At 39.7% G+C, this 21,140-nt stretch overlaps 1 pseudogene; it reads right to left on the reverse strand.

The window, feature by feature from the left end:
• Positions 1 to 18,617: 18,617 nt before the first annotated feature.
• On the reverse strand, positions 18,618 to 19,008 carry LOC102186283 (annotated as a pseudogene).
• Positions 19,009 to 21,140: the final 2,132 nt, after the last annotated feature.

Genomic DNA, 21,140 nt, shown 5'->3' on the forward strand with positions numbered 1-21,140 from the left:
CACAAGAGAAGACTCTACACGTGGACATCACCAGATGGTCAACATCGAAATCAGATTGGTTATATTCTTTGCAGCCAAAGATGGAGAAGCTCTACACAGTCAGCAAAAACAAGACTGGGAGTTGACTGTGGCTCAGATCACGAACTCCTTATTGCCAAATTCAGACTGAAACTGAAGAAAGTGGAGAAAACTACTAGACCATTCAGGTATGACCTAAATCAAATCCTTTATGATTATACAGTGGAACTGAGAAATAGATTTAAGGGACTATATCTGATAGACAGAGTGCCTGATGAACTATGGAATGAGGTTCGTGACATTGTACAGGAGACAGGGATCAAGACTATCCCCAAGAAAAAGAAATGCAAAAAAGCAAAATGCCTGTCTGGGGAGCCCTTACAAATAGTGTGAAGAGAAGGGAAGTGAAAAGCCAAGGAGAAAAGGAAAGATATACCCATTTGAATTCAGTGTTCCAAAAAATAGCAAGGAGAGAGGAGAAAGCATTCCTCAGTGATCAATGCAAAGAAATAGAGGAAAACAATAGAATGGGAAAGACTAGAGATCTCTTCAAGAAAATTAGAGATACCAAGGGAACATTTCATGCAAAGATGGGCTCAATAAAGGACAGAAATGGTCTAGACCTAACAGAAGCAGAAGATATTAAGAAGAGGTGGCAAGAATATGCAGAAGAACTGTATAAAAAAGATCTTCATGACCCGGCTAATCACAATGGTGTGATCACTCACCTAGAGCCAGACATTCTAGAATGTGAAGTCAAGTGGGCCTTAGAAAGCATCACTATGAACAAAACTAGTGGAGGTGATGGAATTCCAGTTGAGCTATTTCAAATCCTGAAAGATGATGCTGTGAAAATGCTACACTCAATATGCCCGCAAATTTGGAAAACTCATCAGTGGCCACAGGACTGGAAAACGTCAGTTTTCATTCCAATCCCAAAGAAAGGCAATGCCAAAGAATGTTCAAACTACTTCACAATTGCACTCATCTCACAGCAGCACACGCTAGTAAAGCAATCCTCAAAATTCTCCAAGCCAGGCTTCAGCAATATGTGAACTTTGAACTTCCAGGTGTTCAAGCTGGATTTAGAAAAGGCAGAGGAACCAGAGATCAAATTGCCAACATCCGCTGGATCATGAAAAAAGCAAGAGAGTTCCAGAAAATCATCTATTTCTGCTTTATTGACTATGCCAAAGCCTTTGACTACGTGGATCACAATAAACTGTGGAAAATTCTGAAAGACATGGGAATACCAGACCATCTGACCTGCTTCTGGAGAAATCCGTATGCAGGTCAGGAAGTAACAGTTAGAACTGGACATGGAACAATAGACTGTTTCCAAATAGGAAAAGGAGTACGTCAAGGCTGTCTATTGTCACCCTGCTTATTTAACTTATATGCAGAGTACCTCATGTGAAATGCTGGGCTGGAAGAAGCACAAGCTGGAATCAAGATTGCCAGGAGAAATATCAATAACCTCAGATATGCAGATGACACCACCCTTACGGCACAAAGTGAAGAAGAACTAAAGAGCCTCATGATGAAAGTGAAAGAGAATAGTTTAAAAAGTTGGCTTAAAGTTCAACATTCAGAAAACTAAGATCATGGCTTCCAGTCCCATCACTTCATGGCAAATAGATGGGGAAACAGTGGAAACAGTGGCTGACTTTATTTTTCTGGGCTCCCAAATCACTGCAGATGGTGAGTGCAGCCATGAAATCAAAAGACACTTGCTCCTTGGAAAAAAAGCAGTGACAAACCTAGACATCATATTAAGAAACAGAAACATTATTTTGCTGACAAAGGTCCCTCTAGTCAAAGCTATGGTTTTTCCAGTAGTCATATATGGATGTGAGAGCTGGACCATAAAGAAAGCTGAGCACCAAAGAATTTATGCTTTTGAACTGTGGTGTTGGAAAAGACTCTTGACAGTCCCTTGGACTGCAAGGAGATCCAACCCGTCCATCTGTCCGACTCTTTGCGACCCCATGGACTGTAGCCTACCAGGCTCCTCCCTCCATGGGATTCTCCAGGCAAGAGTACTGGAGTGGGTTGCCATTTCCTTCTTCAGGAGATCTTCCCAACCCAGGGATTGAACCCAGGTCTTCCACATTCCAGGCAGACGCTTAAACCTCTGAGCCACCAGGGAAGCCCAAAGGAAATCAGTCCTAAATATTAATTGGAAGGACTGATGCTGAAGCTGAAACTCCAATACTTTGGCCACCTGATCTGAAGAGCTGACTCATTGGAAAAGACCCTGATGCTGGGAAAGATTGAGGGCAGGAGGAGAAGTGGACAACAGAGGATGGAATGATTGGATGGCATCACTGACTCAGTGGACATGGATTTGGGTGAACTCTGGGAGTTGGTGATGGACAGGGAGGCCTGTCGTGCTGCAGTTCATGGGGTCGCAGAGTCAGACACGACTGAGCGACTGAACTGATACTCATGTGCACAAAGCATAACCGTCACAGCTGGAGGTATCATGTCTAAGACCTATGGTGGACATTGTTAAACTTATCCACTGGCTTTGACATAATGAAAGGGAAACTAAAGAGAGGTAGCTTTTTCAAATTACTGTAATTTATTAAGGAATTACTCAACATAATAAAAGAACTTCAAATACATATTCTAATCTAAATCAATCTTCCAATTAAAATACACTACAATCAGGCATGTATTTTAGTGGTAGAGGAAGAAGAGCACAGTATCTTAGCCTTTAAAGGGTGCCTGCAATGGTCCATTAGTTGCTTTGCTGGTATGGATGTGCTCTCCATTTCCAGTGGTTAATTAGGTCATCAGCTTAGACAGGCACTTTACAAAGGCTCTTTTCAAAGAAAGTTCAAGTGTCTGCAGACAGACTATTACGAAAAGGCATGAAATAAATACTGGAGAGGATGTGAAGAAAAAAAAATCAAGAAAGAAGAATCTACCCTTCTGGATTCTTCTGGTTCTTCTAGGAATTAAGTTTACATGAGACAGGGGAAAAGTTTAATAACAAGAATACATGGGAGAGACACAGGAAAACAGTAGCATTTACCAGAGGGAAAGGGGGAGGGCAAAATGAATAAAGGGTGTCAGCTGTATGGTGATAAATGGAAACTAAACTTTTGGTGTTGAGCATGCTATAGTGTACACAGAAGTTGAAATATAACGTAAAATGTATACCTGAAATTTATATAATGTTACCTTAAAAACAAAAAAAAAAAGCCTGAAACTGAGCAGGACACTGTGAGGCTCCTGGTTTCGGAAGCCTTTCTAGGTTCCCTGTTCTGTGTAGGGAACAGACTCCAGCTACCATGACCTTCTGATGCTGCTAAGTCACTTCAATCGTGTCCGACTCTGTGCGACCCCATAGATGGCAGCCCACCAGGCTCCCCTGTCCCTGGGATTCTCCAGGCAAGAACATTGGAGTGGGTTGCTGTTTCCTTCTCCAATGCATGAAAGTGAAAAGTGAAAGTGAATTCACTCAGTCGTGTTCGACTCTTAGTAACCTCATGGACTGCAGCCTACCAGGCTCCTCTGCCCATGGGATTTTCCAGGCAAGAGTACTGGAGTGGGGTGCCATTGCCTTCTCCAACCATGACCTTCACTGAGTCTCAAAGGGTAGATTCAGTTCAGTTCAGTTGCTCAGTCATGTCCAACTCTTTGCAACCCCATGAATTGCAGCATGCCAGGCCTCCCTGTCCATCACCAACTCCCAGAGTTCACACATGTCCATTGAGTCAGTGATGCCATCCAGCCATCTCATTCTCTGTAGTCCCCTTCTCCTCCTGCCCCCAGTCCCTCTTAGCATCAGGGTCTTTTCCAGTGAGTCAACTCTTCACACGAGGTGGCCAAAGTATTGGAGTTTCAGCCTCAGCATCAGTCCTTCCAATGAACACCCAGGACTGATCTCCTTTAAGATGGACTCGCAATCCAAGGGACTCTCAAGAGTCTTCTCCAACACCGCAGTTCAAAAGCATCAATTCTTCGGCGCTTCTCTTTCTTTATAGTTCAACTCTCATATCCATACATGACCACTGGAAAAACCATAGCCTTGACTAGACAGACCTTAGTCGGCAAAGTAATGTCTCTGCTTCTTAATATGCTGTCTACGTTGGTCATAACTTTCCTTCCAAGGAGTAAGCGTCTTTCAGTTTCATGGCTGAAATCACCATCTGAAGTGATTTTGGAGCCCAGAAAAATAAAGTCTGACACTGTTTCCACTGTTTCCACATCTAATTCTCGTGAAGTGATGGGACCAGATGCCATGATCTTCGTTTTCTGAATGTTGAACTTCAAGCCAACTTTTTCACTCTCCTCTTTCACTTTCATCAAGAGGCTTTTTAATTCCTCTTCACTTTATGTCAAAAGGTTGGTTTCATCTGCATATCTGAGGTTATTGATATTTCTCCCAGCAATCTTGATTCCAGCTTGTGCTTCATCCAGCCCAACGTTTCTCATGATGTACTCTGCATAGAAGTTAAATAAGCAGGGTGACAATATACAGCCTTGACATACTCCTTTTCCTATTTGGAACCAGTCTGTTGTTCCATGTCCAGTTCTAACTGTTGCTTCCTGATCTGCATATATGTTTCTCCAGAGGCAGGTCAGGTGGTCTGGTATTCCCATGTCTTTCAGAATTTTCCACAGTTTATTGTGATCCACACAGTCAAAGGCTTTGGCATAGTCAATAAAGCAGAAGTAGATGTTTTTTTGAAACTCTTTTGCTGTTTTGATGATCCAGTAAATGTTGGCAATTTGATCTCTGGTTCCTCTGCCCTTTCTAAAACCAGCTTGAACATCTGGAATATCATGGTTCAAATAGCTGCTAATCAGGGAAGGGAGAGGATGCAGACAAAAGGGAGGATCAGCCAAGAAATAATATTGCAGCCTTGGGCAGGGTCTTCGTTCCACCTCACAGGAAACACATAAAATCTTTGAGCTCTGTACAGAACTAAAACATAACAAATGGAAGATGCCAGTACTCTCATTCCAGAGAAGAACATTTGAGGCCAGATTAAAGGAACCAGAAGAGCTCATCAAGCGATTACCCAAGACCAGATTAAAGGAGATTAAACTGAACTGAGTTTAAAGGAGGGCAAGTCCTGCACACACCCTAATCTAATCAGTAACCCCACCCTTGAACCACTGCTATAAAGTTCAGTTCAGTTCAGTTGCTCAGTTGTGTCCAACTTTTTGCAACCCAATGGACTGCAGCACGCCAGGCTTCCCTGTCCATCACCAACTCCCAGAGCTTGCTCAAACTCAAGTCCATCAAGTCAGTGATGTCATCCAAGCATCTCATCCTCTGTCATCCTCTTCTCCTCTTGCCTTCAATCAGGGTCAGCATAAGGGTCTTTTCAAATGAGTAAGCTCTTTGCATCAGGTGGCCAAAGTATTGGAGTTTCAGCTTCAACATCAGTCCTTCCAATGAACCTCCAGGACTGATCTCCTTTAGGATGGACTGGTTGGATCTCCTTGCAGTCCAAGGGACTCTCAAGAGTCTTCTCCAACACCACAGTTCAAAAACATCAATTCTTCAGCACTCAGCTTTCTTTATGGTCCAACTCTCACATCTGGACATGACGATTGGAAAAACCATAGCTTTCACCATACAGACGTTTGCTGGCAAAATAATGTCTCTGCTTTTAATACACTGTCTAGGTTTGTATAGCTTTCCATCCAAGGAGCAAGTGTCTTTTAATTTCATGGCTGCAATTTAATTTCATGGCTGCAATCACTGCAGTGATTTTGGAGCCTAAGAAAATAAAGTCTGTTACTTCTTTTTCCCCTTTTATTTGCCATGAAGTGATGGGACTAGATGCCATGATCTTAGTTTTTTGAGTTAAAAAAACAAAACTAGAATAAACCACAGTCCAAAATATGTGTGAGTTTTAAGCCAGGTTTTTCACCCTCATCAAGAGGCTGTTTACTTCCTCTTCATTTCTGTCATGAAAGTGGTATTATCTGCATATCTGAGGTTGTTGATATTTCTCCCAGCAATCTTGATCCCAGCTTGTAACTTATCCAGCCCGACATTTCACATGATGTATTCTGCATATAAGTTAAATAAACTTCTGGCTATAGGTTTTTACAAATAGGCAAATTAGGAAATCCTAATATTGATCCTGATTATATATAGTGAGAATTTCTAGGATATGGAGGCAGCTCTTGTGTTGATACTGATCAGACATTATGACCATATCTAAGACTCAGAATCATAATCATAATACTCTTCTCTTCTCTCTGTCTCTGTCTGTCTCTCACACACACACATTATAATTACCAAGGGACTATAGGGTTGAGAGAAGTAGGTAGTTGATATATATGAAATAAAAAATGTGGTAGTTCCAGCATGTAGGAGTTTTTAGATTGTGAATCATACCCACTATAGTTAAAAAAACAAAACTACAATAAACCACAGTCCAAAATATGTCTGAAGACCACTGTGTAAACAAGAGTGGTTTAGAGACCTTCAAGACCAGCATCAGTGATACAAAAAGCAAGAAGGAGGCTTTGGGAATTTCAACATAATTAATAAAGAGCTGTATTCAGAGCATTTTGGATAAATGTGCCTCTGGGGGTCAGTGCTTACACAATGCTTTAGTGTGGGTAAAAATTTTGCTGCTATCTTTTGCTCAGAGCAAGTGTAGTCAGCTGCCACACCTAAAAGATAAACTACTGGCACACTCCATCTAGAGCATATTATGATTCTTCCCCATAATTATCAAAGGCAGGGTTTGCTTTACAAAACAACATCTATAGATGAGCTGCTAAGGGATCTCAAAAACAAAGATAAGGACACAAGCAAAAAACACTGATTAATATTTGAACAACAGTTATCATGTAAAAAAAACAAAATTAATAAACAGAAAAGTTAACATGGAAATAATAGAATAAATAATAGCAAATGAAAAAATATTTTAAAATAACTATAACTAATATTCTCAAAAGAATAAGAAAAGTTATTAAACCCATAAACAAGGAAAATGCTGGCATAAAACAAAACAAATGATAAGTCCTGGAAACTACATGAATAAAAGGGAATAAAAATAAGGAATGCAATGGATGTCTGTAGTAGCATTATGCAACAGAAGAAAAGAAAAAAAAATGTGTGTTAATACATTAAACCAAAAGATTCTCACAAAAAAGTGCAAAATTAAAAAGAAATAGAAATTTTGATAAAGCAATAATAGACATGGAGACTAGATCCAGAAGTTCAACATCCATGTAGCAGGAATCCTATAAGAACAGAAAGTATAGAGAAGAGCAAGTAAATATATCAATAATAGAAGATAATTCCTCCCAAGTGGTAAAAGATACTAGTCTTCAGATGGAGAGAGAAGTGCTAAACCAGGTAAACAAAGAAGACATATATAAAATTCATTGGAGTAACATTTCTGAACACGAAGAATTTTAAAAAGGATTAAAAAAAAATCCCAAAAGTTTACATAAAAAAGAAAATAGCAAAACAAACAAACAAAAAACCCAGTATGTTCAGTTCAGTTCAGTTGTTGCAGAAACCAGTACTCAAGAAACCAAGCACCACACTCGGAGAGTTGGAGAATTCAGGTTTATTATGCCGGCGGGCCCAGAGGAGTTAACACTCCAAGCTCTGAGCCCCGAACAAAAGGATTACAGAGTTTTTATAGACAGACTATAGTGGGCAACACTAGCTGTTAATAGGCTGGTTTAAACTAAGGGGTTTCTCATGCGAGGGAACATCAGTCAAGATGGGGAGGGGGATGTCGGCCTGGACAAGCATGATTAAGCAGGTTTGCAGGGGCTGGGCGATTGCAAAGAGCAGGACAAGGGTTAGTGAGATAAACTCCAGTTCTGAGTATTGCAAGCCCCCACTTTCTGAGACTACAAGACCTGCATGACCTACGTGATCTAGACTTAGCAAGGGGCAAGCTCAGTTAAAGAGGCAGAAGAAGAAGGAGGTTATGTAAAATTTTAACTTTTCCTCTTCATAGTTACTCAGTTGTGTCTGACTCTTTGCGAACCCGTGGACTGTAGCACACCAGGCCTCCCTGTCCATCACCAACTCCTGGAGTTTACTCAAATACATGTCCATTGAGTCAATGATGTCATCCAACCATCTCATCCTCTGTCGTCCCCTTCTCCTCCTGCCTTCAATCTTTCCCAGTATCAGGGTCTTTTCAAATGAGTCAGCTTTTCACAACAGGTGGCCAAAGTACTGGAGTTTTCAGCTTCAACATCAATCCTTCCAATGAACACCCAGGACTTATTTCCTTTAGGATGGACTGGTTGGATCTCCTTGCAGTCCAAGGAAATTTTAAGAGTCTTCAACATCACACTTCAAAAGCATCATTTCTTCAGAGCTCAGCTTTTTTATAGTCCAACCGTCACATTCATATTTGACTACTGCAAAAACCATAGCTTTGACTAGATGGACCTTTGTTGGCAAAGTAGTGTCTCTGCTTTTTAATATGCTGTCTAGGTTGGTCATAACTTTTCTTCCAAGGAGTAAGCATCTTTTAATTTCATGGCTGCAGTCACCATCTGCAGTGAATTTGGAGGCCCCCCCTGCCCACACAAATAAAGTCTGTCACTGTTTCCACTGTTTCTCCATCTATTTGCCATGAATTGATGGCACTGGATGCCATGATCTTAATTTTTTGAATGTTGAGTTTTAAGCCAACTTTTTCACTTTCCTCTTTCACTTTCATCAAGAGGCTCCTTAGTTCCTCTTTGCTTTCTGCCATAAGGGTGGTGTCATCTGTATATCTGAGGTTATTGATATTTCTCCTGGCAATCTTGATTCCAGCTTATGCTTCATCCAGAGCAGCATTTCTCATGATGTACTCCTCATATAAGTTAAATAAGCAGGGTGACAATACGCAGCCTTGACATACTCCTTTCCATATTTGGAACCATTCTATATTTAGCTTTAACTATAGACTCTTGAGAGTCCCTTGGACTGCAAGGAGATCCAACCAGTCCATTCTGAAGGAGATCAACCCTGGGATTTCTTTGGAAGGAATGATGCTAAAGCTTAAACTCCAGTACTTTGGCCACCTCATGCGAAGAGTTGACTCATTGGAAAAGACCCTGATGTTGGGAGGGATTGGGGGCAGGAGGAGAAGGGGACGACCGAGGATGAGATGGCTGGATGGCATCACAGACTCAATGGACGTGAGTCTGAGTGAACTCCGGGAGATGGTGATGGACAGGGAGGCCTGGCGTGCTGCGATTCATGGAGTTGCAAAGAGTCAGACACAACTGAGCGACTGAACTGACTGAACTGAACTGATAAACCCAGTGAAGTTTACACTTAAAGGTAAATAACTGTGGATACATAAGGTCAAAATAATTTTTATGATTATTTAGAACTAAAATTTTTGGAGATATAAAATTGAGATACAACAGGAAAGTAATCGTAAAGTTGCAAAGTTATTGTCTAAAATAAAGAAATATACAGATTCTAATGAAATTTAGATTTTGATTTTTATAAAAGGATTATAAATGTCTGTATTGAGAACCAACCAGATACAAAGAAAGAGCATATTCACCTTTGAAAATACAAGAAGAAAAATAAAAGATCAGGTCAAATCATCAACACAAGTAAAAGGAAGCAAAGAAAAATGACAAATAGAAAACATAAAACATGATAGCAGTACTAAGGAAAAAATGTACTAGTAATTACTATAAATATTAATAGTTTATTTTACTCTAATAATAGAAGTCCCTGTGAATGAAAAAATTTTATACTTTTAATTTTGAAATAATTTTAATATTACAAAATGTTTCAAAACTAGTTAAATAATTCTCTTATAGATTTACCAAATGTTAACATTTAAAGCACTTTTATTTTTCTGTCTCTAATTTTTCCCTGAAATGTTTCAGAGTAAGTTGCAGACAGGATGCTCTTGCACAATTTTACAAAGGACCATCTTACTGGAACAAATGGTGAATATCGAATAAAGTGTGCATTGAGATAATAATATATCATTGATTGATAATTGTACTGTGGTTACATAAAAGCATCCTGTCTGCAACTTTTCTTCCCCATGATTTTTTGAAGAACTTCTTTACTTTCAAATACCACAAGATGTTCCAGAATCATTTTATATTTTTACCTTCCCTAGAACTGAAATCAGTATCTTCTTTAAGGAGTCCTTGTTCTTTTATTGTAGAATCATGTTTAGAAATCAAGATCTGGGCACTGGGTGTGCTCATTAGTACTAGAGTTATGTGTATTTCTATTAACTCTCAGTGGACAAAGCTGAGATATATATGTATGTACTCATATACACATACATACATCCATATTTCTGTATCTATCAATCTATCTTTCAAAAACCATGAAATAACACTGATGATACCTCTAATTCAAATCCAATACCATAGGGTTTGTCATAGGCTTCCCTCTTTCCTTTTTTTTAAAAATATTATTTATTTAATTGGAGGCTTATTATTTTACAATATTGTAGTGGGTTTTGCCATACATTGACATGAATCAGCCATGAGTGTACATGTTTTCCTCTCCTAAACCCCCTCTCCCACCTCCCTCTCCATCCCATCCCTCAGGGTCATCCCAGCACACCAGCCCTGAGCACCTTGTCTCATGCATCGAACCTGGACTAGTGATCTGTTTCACATATAATATACACGTTTCAATGTTATTCTCTCAAATCTTCCCACCCTCACCTTCACCCACAGAGTCCAAAAGATTGTTCTATACATCTGTGTCTCTTTTGCTGTCTCACATATAGGGTCATTGTTACCATCTTTCTAAATTCCATACATATGTGTTAGTATACTGTATTGGTATTTTTCGTTCTGACTTACTTCACTCTGTATAACAGGCTCCGGTTTCATCCACCTCATTAGAACTGATTCAAATGCTTTCTTTTTAATGGCTGAGTAATACTCCATTGTGTATATGTACCACAGCTTTCTTATCCATTCGTCTGCTGATGGACATCTAGGCTGCTTCCATGTCCTGGCTATTATAAACAGTGCTGTGATGAACATTGGGGTACACGTGTCTCTTTCAATTCTGGTTTCCTCGGTGTGTATGCCTAGCAGTGGGATTGCTGGGTCATATGGCAGTTCTATTTCCAGTTTTTGAAGGAATCTCCACGCTGTTCTCCATTGTGGCTGTACTAGTTTGCATTCCCACCAACAGTGTAAGAGGGTTCCCTTTTCTCCACACCCTCTCCAGCATTTATTGTTTGTAGACTTTTTGATAGCAGCCATTCTGACCGGTGTGAAATGGTACCTCATTGTGGTTTTGATTTGCAGTTCTCTGATAATGAGTGATGTTCAGCATCTTTTCATGTGTCTGTTAGCCATCTGTATGTCTTCTTTGGGGAAATGTCTGTTTAGTTCTTTGGCACATTTCTTGATTGGGTCATTTATTTTTCTGGAATTGAGCTGCAAGAGTTGCTTGTATATTTTTGAGGTTAATTCTTTGTCAATTGCTTCATTTACTATTATTTTCTCCCATTTTGAAGGCTGTGTTTTCACCTTGCTTATAGTTTCCTTCATTGTGCAAAAGCTTTTATGTTTAATTAGGTCCCATTGTTTATTTTTGCTTTTATTTCCATTACTCTGGGAGGTGGGTCATAGAGGATCCTGCTGTGATTTATGTCAGAGAGGGTTTTGCCTATGTTTTCCTCTAGGAGTTTTATAGTTTCTGGTCTTACATTTAGATATTTAATCCATTTGGAGTTTATTTTTGTGTGTGGTGTTAGAAAGTGTTCTGGTTTCATTCTTTTACAAGTGGTTGGCCAGTTCTCCCAGCACCACTTGTTAAAGAGATTGTCTTTTCTCCTTTGCATATTCTTGCCTCCTTTGTCAAAGACAAGGTGTCCATAGGTGAGTGGATTTGTCTCTGGGCTTTCCATCTTCATTAATTTGATTAATATGTATCTTGGGGTGTTTTGCCTTGGGTTTATCCTGTCTGGGACTCTCTGGGTTTCTTGGACTTGGGTGGCTATTTCCTTCCCCATTTTAGGGAAGTTTTCAACTATTATCTCCTCAGTTATTTTCTCATGGCCTTTCTTTTGGAGGGGGAGAGGGCAATCAAGCCAGTAATCACACTACTAAGTAAAAATGGGTACTGAAGATTGGATTCTTAAAGATACAAAATTGATAACAAATATCAAGGCTGAGAGCCAAAGAATTGATGCTTTTGAACTGTGGTGTTGGAGAAGACTCTCGAGAGTCCCTTGGACTGTAAGGAGATCCAACCAGTCCATTCTGAAGGAGATCAACCCTGGGATTTCTTTGGAAGGAATGATGCTAAAGCTGAAACTCCAATACTTTGGCTACCTCATGAAAAGAGTTGACTCACTGGAAAAAACTCTGATGCTGGGAGGGATTGGGGGCAGGAGGAGAAGGGGACGAACGAGGATGAGATGGCTGGATGGCATCACAGACTCGATGGACGTGAGTCTGAGTGAACTCCGGGAGATGGTGATGACCAGGGAGGCTTGGCGTGCTGCAACTCATGGGGTCGCAAAGAGTCGGACACAACTGAGCGACTGAACTGAACTGATCAAAAAGCAAACATTAAAAATCTAGAGTAGAGGTTAGACTCTCAAAAATACAATATTAAAAAAAACAAAATCACAAAGATTATAAAAAATATATATGAAGTTTGCTTTAAAAATAGGGTCTTTTTTTGCAAGGTAATAGTAGGTTATACAAATGAAAATTAAAGGAGTAATAGAGGATTTAAAAATTAAAAAAAATAAAAAATAAAGTAAATTTTAAAAAATAAAAAATAAAGTAAATTAAAAAATGATAATAGTAAAAATATATCTAGGAATTTCTCTGGAGCTTTTGTGGGCAGTGTGGGGTCAGTTCAGTTTCAGATTGTTCCTTGTTCCAGCTTATACTTCTCAAGATCCATAGGCCTCTTCCAATATACTTGGTGCTAACTACAGGGTTTTAATCTGTTGCACCTGTCATTTCCAAAGTGGTTCCCTCTTTATTTCCGCTTCTTCTGTTTGCAAGTCTCTTCAGTGTCTAATTTCCGTCCTGACACAAGGGGGCAAAGGTGGTCACTTATTTAGGCTCACTTGTTCAGTCATGCTGTGGGGAGGGAGGAACACTGCAAACAAATATCACTGGCGTGTGTGGGGAGTGCTCACAGTGTCTAGGCCACACTGGGTTTGCCCCCACTCACAGCTTGTGTGCTTTCCCAGTCTACACTTCTGAGGCTCCAGGTTGCTCTGCAGGGGGTCTGTCTAAAGCGGGGCCCTGGGTTGTATGCACTTTCCAGGTCTAAGCTGCTCAGGTTTAGGTTCTTGGTTACTCCACAAAGGCGCAGACTCAGTTGGGCCTGCATTTGTGCCCTTCGCAGGTCCGAGCAGCTCAGGCGACCAGCTGCTTGGCCAACACACTCTCCTTAGGTGTGGTGCGTCTTATCACCTGCCCCGTTCGAGCCGCTCGGTTTCCCGGGTGTGCCGTCTCAGATGTGCTGTGTCTCTTCTGGGGAGCTGATCTCTGGCTGCAGCCCTCCCAGCAGATGTCATCTGCCTAGGATCGCAGGAAGGCTTGGCTGGCAACTGGGAGCCTGCTCTCAGTTTGGTGGAGGATGCCACCTCTGGGGCTGAGTTTGCCCCTTTTTAGCTCTAGCTGCCGCCCTCCTGCCTCCCTGCCTCCTGGCAGGGGATGGGCTGGTCTGCTGCCAGCTAGCTCTCCTCTGGTATTCACTCAGTCCTTTGTTCTGTGAGTGGCCTGGCAGTGCCTTAGGTTAGGGCTTTTGGCAGGAAAGTTCTCTCTCTCTTTTTTTGTTTCTCTCTCTCTCTGGTTATCCCACAGTTTGGGTTGCTATCTCAAGTTAGCTCCCTCAGATTGCCCTCAGGGCGTTCAGTCCCGGTCCTTACCCTAAGCAATGCGGCCAGTGCCTCCCTGTTCAGCCCCTGCTTGCTGGTGGCGGATGCTACTTCTCCGCTGGGAATTGCTGTTAGGCACATAATCTGAGGGTTTTGTTTATTTATTTTTTTTATTTTTCCTCCCAGTTATGTTGCCCTCTGAGATTCTGAAACTCCCCACAGACCTGCCAGTGAGAGGGTTTCCTGGTATTTGGAAACTTCTCTTCTTTTATGACTCCCTTCTCGGGACAGATCTCCATCCCTAATTCTTTTGGCTCTTTTTTTATCTTCTATATTTTGTCCGACCTCCTTTCAAAGACAATGGGCTGCCTTTCTGGATGCCTGGTGTCCTCTGCCAGTGTTCAGAAATAGTTTTGTGGAATTTGCTCAGCATTCAAATGTTCTTCAGAGAAGGCAATCGCACCCCACTCCAGTACTCTTGCCTGGAAAATCCCATGGATGAACGAGCCTGGTGGGCTGCAGTCCATGGGGTCGCTAAGAGTCAGACAAGACTGAGTGACTTCACTTTCACTTTTCACTTTCATGCATTGGAGAAGGAAATGGCAACCCACTCCAGTGTTCTTGCCTGGAGAATCCCAGGGACACGGGAGCCTGGTGGGCTGCCGTCTATGGGGTCACACAGAGTCAGACATGACTGAAGTGACTTAGCAGCAGCAGTTAAATGTTCCTTTGATGAATTTGTGGGGGAGAAAGTGGTCTCCCCGTCTTATTCCTCTGCTATCTTAGGACCACCTCCCCTCTTTCCTTATTTGTAATTCCCCTCTCCAACAGTGAGAAACCCAGCTCTCATTAAGGACAATATATTTACTTATATGCTCAATCTCAGAATACATATGTTAATTGCAGAATTGCTAATCCATCAGTTCAGTTCAGTCCAGTTGCTCAGTCATGTCCGACTCCTTGCGACCCCATGAATCGCAGCATGCCAGGCCTCCCTGTCCATCACCAACTCCGGGAGTTCACTCAGACTCACGTCCGTCGAGTCAGCGATGCCATCCAGCCATATCCATACCATCATGAAAATAAAAACTATCAACAAGAGTACAATATTTGTTTCCAACTCCATCTTTATTCTTAATTTATGTTATAGCAACCTAACATGTCATGGGGGAGCTCATATGTTTGGTTCAAATGTTGAAACTCATGATGATCATCTTTTTATATAAGAAAAACAAAACTGTATTATTCAAACAGTTGAGGAAATCTCAAGGCAAGAGGCAGAGAGAATGGCTCTCAGGGAGAAAGTCCAGGACTGAGAGAGACTGAATAGCAGTATGCAAGCATTTTATAAAGAGAAAAGTCCCACTGGCGCAAGATTTAAAAGAAGTTCTTGTCCAGGGCAATTAAGAGGTAGCAAGAGGATCTTGTGAAATGGGAGGACTAGGGGTGATGGGGGCAAGCTTTACCAGAAGGCTGCAGGAGTTTACAGACAAAGGCCAGAGATAAAGTTCAGAGGTTACTGGCTCTAAGTCATACATCATTGGGAGTCCAAATTTCTTTCCTGGAGTTTTCATAAGGTATACAGTCAAAATACAATTTTAGTTGCTTATGTTAAGTCTTCATATCTCTCTCCACACACACTTTTGTTATTCACTGTTATATTATTTGTTTGAAATAAAATTAGGTTCATTTGCTTTAGTTTGTATTACTTTTTTTTTTTTGCTTTTCCCCATCCTTGTTGATTTTATTTATTTTTAAGCATGTGAATATTAACATGGTTATAAAATTCAGAACTATACAAAATGTATATTTAGAAAAGTATGTTACTCTTCCATATTCTTTCCACTGTTTTCCATATCCTTTCCACTCTTTTCCATATCCTTTCCTTTCTACTTTGCTCCCAACTATACTTGTAAGTAACCAATCTCATTAATATCCTAGCTTATTTTTTTAATATATCTTGTTTTACATATATACATGTATATCCATATATGTATAATGAGCACACACACACTTTATATATGTATTATATATATATATAAAATACATATATATATATATATATATATATATATATATATATATATATATATACTGATGATTTTGGTTTCAGTACTGATCTAGACCACAAACAAACAAAAAATATGGTGTCAGTCTAGGAGCTCAGCCAAAAAGCCTTTTACTCAAAATAAGTTTTATCATCAAAACCACTTCCCCACAGAGGTACGCACTCCAAAATGAAGTGAAATATCCAAACTTTTAACACTCATTTTTAATCAATTCCAGTGTGTTACCATAGATCTAGGTGTAAACAAGTTAGTTATGAAATCAGCATCATCTACAAAAACAAATTCATCAAAAATGAAGAAGGTCCATAGGACTCAAGATCCAAGTTTCTTAAAAACTTAGATAAATTAAAAAAACTTAGATAAATTAAAAAATTAGATAAAAATTCTTTGCAAAGGGATTAAGAGAATTTGGAGAATTAATATTTTCTGAGAGGTTGTGTAAAACATACTTACAAAAATGGCATAAAAGTGAATTTAACAGTCAGTGCACATGCACACTTCATTCACATCTTCAAAAATAAAAGGTATTCTAACACTATAAAACTGAATAAGAATACTAGCTTCAACAGCAACTGTTAAGCACTAGAGGGACATAAGTTACACCAGAATGGGCAAACACTGCCCAAATAAAATTCTATTGTTAGAGCTGAAACAGATTTAAGGTCATTCAAGTTCAAGCATGGGATACAAATCATTTGGAGCCCAATCTATTTGGGTTTGAAATACATGACCTTTCTTCTAGCTTGTGGTCATAAACTTCTGTTTTACAAAATTGAAAAGGAAAATACAGAGGAAATTAATACAATAGATGTTATTTTAAATAAGCTTAATATCCAAAGCTATAATTAGCATAAATTATAGAAAGCCACAGAAGAACAATACAAAAAAGATCTTCACGACCCAGATAATCACCATGGTGTGATCACTCATCTAGAGCCAGACATCCTGGAATGTGAAGTCAAGCGGGCCTTAGGAAGGATCACTATGAACAAAGCTAGTGGAGGTGATGGAATTCCAGTTGAGCTATTTCAAATCCTGAAAGATGATGCTGTGAAAGTGTTGCACTTAATATGCCAGCAAATTTGGAAAACTCAGTAGTGGCCACAGGACTGGAAAAGGTCAGTTTTCATTCCAATCCCAAAGAAAAGCAATGCTAAAGAATGCTCAAACTACTTCACAATTCCACTCATCTTACACGCTAGTAAAGTAATGCTCAAAATTCTCCAAGCCAGGCTTCAGCAATATGTGAACTGTGAAATTCCAGATGTTCAAGCTGGTTTTAGAAAAGGCAGAGGAACCAGAGATCAAATTGCCAACATCTGCTGGATCATTGAAAAAGCAAGCGAGTTTCAGAAAAACATCTATTTCTGCTTTATTGACTATGCCAAAGCCTTTGACTGTGTGGATCACAATAAACTGTGGAAAATTCTGACAGAGATGGGAATACCAGACCACCTGACCTGCCTCTTGAGAAACCTGTATGCAGGACAGGAAGTAACAGTTAGAATTGGACATGGAACAACAGACTGGTTCCAAAAAGGAAAAGGAGTATGTCAAGGCTGTATACTGTCACCCTGCTTATTTAACTTATATGCAGAGTACATCATGAGAAATGTTGGGCTGGAGGAAGCACAAGCTGGAATCAAGACTGCTGGGAGAAATATCAATAACCCCAGCTATGCAGATGATACCACCCTCATGGCAGAAAGAGAAGAAGAACTAATGAGCCTCTTGACAAAAGTGAAAGAAGAGAGTGAAAAAGTTGGCTTAAAGCTCAACATTCAGAAAACGAAGATCATGGCATCTGGTCCCATCACTTCATGGGAAATAGATGGGGAAACATTGGGAACAGTGGCTGACTTTATTTTTCTGGGCTCCAAGATTGCTGCAGATGGTGATTGCAGCTATGAAATTAAAAGACGCTTACTCCTTGGATGGGAAGTTATGACCAGCCTAGATAGCCTATTAAAAAGCAGAGACATTACTTTGCCAACAAAGGTCCATCTAGTCAAGACTATGGTTTGTCCAGTGGTCATGTATGGATGTGAGAGTTGGACTATAAAGAAAGCTGAGTGCTGAAGAATTGATGCTTTTGAACTGCGGTGTTGGAGAAGACTCTTGAGAGTCCCTTGGACTGCAATGAGATCCAACCAGTGCATCCTAAAGGAGATCAGCCCTGGGTGTTCATTGGAAGGGCTGATTTTGAAGATCAAACTCCAATATGTCGGCCACCTGATGCCAAGAGCTGATTCATTTGAAAGACTCTGATGCTGGGAAAGATTGACGGCAGGTGGAGAAGGAAATGACAGAGGATGAGATGGTTGGATGACATCACCGACTCGATGGACATGGGTTTGGGTAGACTCTGGGAGTTGGTGATGGACAGGGAGGCCTGGTATGCTGCAGTTCATGGGGTCGCAAAGAGTCGGACATGATTGAGCGACTGAACTGAACTGAAAGAAAGCCAAAACATTAAAATTGTAAAACTTGCTTGTTGCTTTTTGGAACCAGCCCTACCCCAGGAGTTGGGTAATACATACAATTATTTTTATCTAGATTACTTTACATTTCTCTAACATATTCTTTTCATCAGTGCATTGTTAAACTTACCAGAAACTCTACACACGTATTATATTATTCCCTTAAAAAGCAGCACAATTTACCCCTACCTGCAAAGCCATCACTCTCAAATGACTGAGTAAAAGGAAATAAAAAGTGGAGGAATAACATATTAAGGAGAAATAATGGGAATTAGAAGATTCATGCAGTTCAGCTCTTTTAAACAGCCAGCCAGCTTACTAGCAACAAGAGATGGTTTCCATTGAGGAAGGCCCTTTGGAATGGGAATGTGGTCACCAGTGACCTCTGTCTTACCAGGGGCTGCAGTAGGAAGTTGCTGTTCTTCATTTTTGCTTTAGCCCTGTTGTAATTCCCAGAATAAAAATATTTTATTTCCTTTCCACAACTGTTTCCTTAAAAAAATTTGAACCTCCAGGCTTTTTCCCCAGATGAGGATACTTTGCTTTTAATTTTGCCTCTTCAGCTCTCCCTGGACTGGTCACTTTATCTTCCATTTCCTTTTGCTCCTCCACGGAGGTTGCCTCAGGGCCTTCTGCAGACATACTGCTTGCTACCCCTTACCCCACTTCTCTGGCTTTGCGATGCCCTGAGATTCTAATATTTTTGACCCAAATACCTTCCTTTGCTTGAACACATCATAAAATGATAGTCTTTTAAAAAAACTGAAGTATAGTTGATTTACAATGTTGTGTTAATTACTGCTGTACAGCAAAGTGATTCAGTTATACATACATACATATATAATGCTTTTTAAAGAATATTTTAAAAAAGAATGTATATGTTTTTTCAAGTTTCTTTACACAGGAAGGATAACATACTATTTTGCACACTTTTTTATGTTTTTTTAATTTTTTGTAATTTTATTTTTTTTATTTTTTATTTTTTAATTTAAATTTTTATTTTTACTTTATTTTATTTTACAATACTGTATTGGTTTTGGCATACATTGACATGAATCTGCCACGGGTGTACATAAGCTCCCAAACATGAAACCCCCTCCCACCTCCCATCCCACATCACCACTCTGGATCATCCCTGTGCACCAGCCCCAAGCATCCTGCATCCTGCATCGAACATAGACTGGCGATTCGTTTCTTACATGATAGTATACATGTTAGAATGCCATTCTCCCAAATAATCCTCCCCTCTCCCTCTCCCTCAGAGTCCAAAAGTCCGCTCTACACATCTGTGTCTCTTTTGCTGTCTTGCATACAGGGTCATCATTACCATCTTTCTAAATTCCATATATATGTGTTAGTATACTGTATTGGTGTTTTTCTTTCTGGCTTACTTCACTCTTTATAATCGGCTCCAGTTTCATCCATCTCATTAGAACTGATTTAAATGTATTCTTTTTAATAGCTGAGTAATACTCCATTGTGTATATGTACCACAGCTTTCTTATCCATTCATCTGCTGATGGACATCTAGGTTGTTTCCATGTCCTGGATATTATAAACAGTGCTGCGATGAAAATTGGGGTACATGTGTCTCTTTGAATTCTGGTTTCCTTGGAGTGTATGCCCAGCAGTGGGATTACTGGGTCATAAGGCAGTTCTATTTGCAATTTTTTAAGGAATCTCCACACTGTTCTCCATAGTGGCTGTACTAGTTTGCATTCCCACCAACAGTGTAAGAGGATTCCCTTTTCTCCACACCCTCTCCAGCATTTATTGCTTGCAGACTTTTGGATCACAGCCATTCTGACTGGTGTGAAGTGGTACCTCATTGTGGTCTTGATTTGCATTTCTCTAATAATGAGTGACGTTGAGCATCTTTTCATATTGCACACTTGTTTTTAACTTAACAATATATCCTGGAAATCACTCCATGTCAGTTCATAGAGTTTTTCTTTGTTCTTTTTTTGCATCTGCCTAGTGTCCCCCATATGATGTATCGTACTTTATTCAGGTAGTCTCCTGCATGAGCATTTAGTTTGTTTCCAGTATTTTGAAATTACACTGTAACAAATAACATTTGCATATATATTTTTATATTATTGTAGGTCTATTATCAGGGGTAAATTCCTAGGAATAGGATTACTTTGTTAGATAAATGCATATGTCTTAATTTTGTTAGATATGAATAGTTCCAAATCTCCATCCAGAAGGATTGTACTACTTTGCATTCCCACGAATACTATATGAGAGTCACTGTGTCCTTATATCCTTGCTAATAGAATGTATTGGTATATTTTTTATTTTTACTACCAGATGGAAAGTTTAATCCATCTATACTTTTGTTTTGTTTACAAGAGACCTGCCAAAATAAAATAAAAATAAGTAGAAGAAGATACTAGGAAAATGCTAAGAAAATAAAGCACATGTATCAATATTAATATTATATAAAATAGAATTTAAGTTGAATAATTAATGGGACAAAGAGAAACATTATGGTAGTTTTATCCCCAATAAGATGAAATAGTCATGAACCTTTAGGCATCTAACAAGAGAGCTTTGAAATATATAAGCAAAATATAATAGAAATATAAGGAAAAAGTTAAAAAATCACCATAATGATAGAAGACTTTAGCTTACTTCTCTTAACAGTCAAAAGATCAAGTAGACAAAAACAAGGAAGTATCTTAATTGGGGTTTACTGAGTGCTCGCTTCGGCAGCACATATACTTAATTGGGGTTACCTAGAAGGTAGACTTTGAAAAAAGGATTGGGTC

This window comes from Capra hircus (assembly GCF_001704415.2).
Source record: "Capra hircus breed San Clemente chromosome X unlocalized genomic scaffold, ASM170441v1, whole genome shotgun sequence".
Classification (NCBI taxonomy): Eukaryota; Metazoa; Chordata; class Mammalia; order Artiodactyla; family Bovidae; genus Capra; species Capra hircus.